The sequence below is a fragment of the Sciurus vulgaris genome, assembly GCF_902686455.1.
Source record: "Sciurus vulgaris genome assembly, chromosome: 13".
NCBI classification, from domain to species: domain Eukaryota; kingdom Metazoa; phylum Chordata; class Mammalia; order Rodentia; family Sciuridae; genus Sciurus; species Sciurus vulgaris.
The window spans coordinates 57,186,059-57,187,506 of record NC_136474.1 but is presented as its reverse complement, the minus strand read 5'-3'; positions in this window follow the sequence as shown (position 1 = coordinate 57,187,506).

Sequence of the window (1,448 nt, the reverse complement as noted above, 5' to 3'; positions counted from 1 at the left end):
CACACATAAACAATTCTTATGAAATTTGTCACTCTCTATAAAAACACATAAAATCCATAGAAGTTATGCTTTCTTGATCTACTTTAAGCTAATGATTAAAGAAATAAAAGGTCATTTGGATCTTTACATCTTTTTTTATGACCACAAATCTGTGTTGGAAAACAGACTGTGCAATATTAACATATTTAAAATAAACTCTACTTGGGTCTCTAAGACTTTAATTATCATTAATTTCCCTCTTAATTGCTAGGATATTTAACTTTTGCTGTAGTGCCTCCTTGTACTCTTAAGATCTTTCTCACATTTGCCTTGAGAAAGTGCACACTTTTTTAACATCATAAGATTTCCATTCTCCTTTTTGATCTGTGTATGGTGTTCCTCTAGCAGAGGACAGAGCCCAGTATAGAAACCTTTAAGTATTTGTTCAATGAACAGACAAGCTTGTATATCTTTAAGTAGCTTCTACAAGTAAGCATACTGACAAAAAGAAGAGTAGCATTTTAGTGACTGAGTCCTCAGTTCAGATGTCCACTTCTCCACTTTCTACTTATGGACAAAGAATAGGATTTTGCAATCCAATGTTTCCATCATTTCCTAAAAGGAGCCCTCCCCAGACTCTTGGGAAGATTCACCGAAATGCCTGCTGTAGCTCCCAATTCACAGCAGTGGACCAGTAAATAAAGATTTTAGTTCTCCCTCTATAGCTAAAATTAAGCAATTAACATTTGAAAATATTTATCCTCCTCCTCTAACTCCATTTCTGCCCTTGAGTACCACTGATATTATTGAGCTCACTGAGATGTGACAGGAAAAATAATGTTAAAGTCCTTACAAGTCTTCAGTGTTTAGAAAACCCAAACATGATGGCATTATTGTACCATAGGCTAGGATATCTGAGATATTACTTGTAATGCACAAGTAATTAGGGTGAATGGAGTGATTCTAATGAGATTTGCTCTCACAGATTGTAGTTGTCCTAGAAGAAAAAAGATAAGAACAAAAACATAGCTTCATGTATAACAAAAAGAAAACAATAAGAAAATCACATCCTAGCTACTTCTTTATTTCATTTTTATGAGGTTGAGACACTGGGGAATTTCCTTGTGATGTCTAGTGCACTAAATCCCGGTAGACAGAAAATAATAGGGAGCAGACAGTGCACCTGGGAAGCTGCTGCTTTAGACTGGAATGCCAGATCTCTGGCACAGCCACAATGCTCTATGTGACAGACTACACCTAAATGCTTAGATGGCGAGATAAGTGCAGATGGATGTGATTGCACATGCTCATGCCCTCTGATTTGCCAATAGCCACCCAAGGAGGCATCACTTCCGTGCATGGAGTTTGTGCACAATTTACGTTTGTACCCAGGGGCAAGGCAGGTTAATAAGGCCAAGAAGGAGGGGAGCCCGTGGGAGTGGGTAATAACTGGGGAGGACTTCATAGCA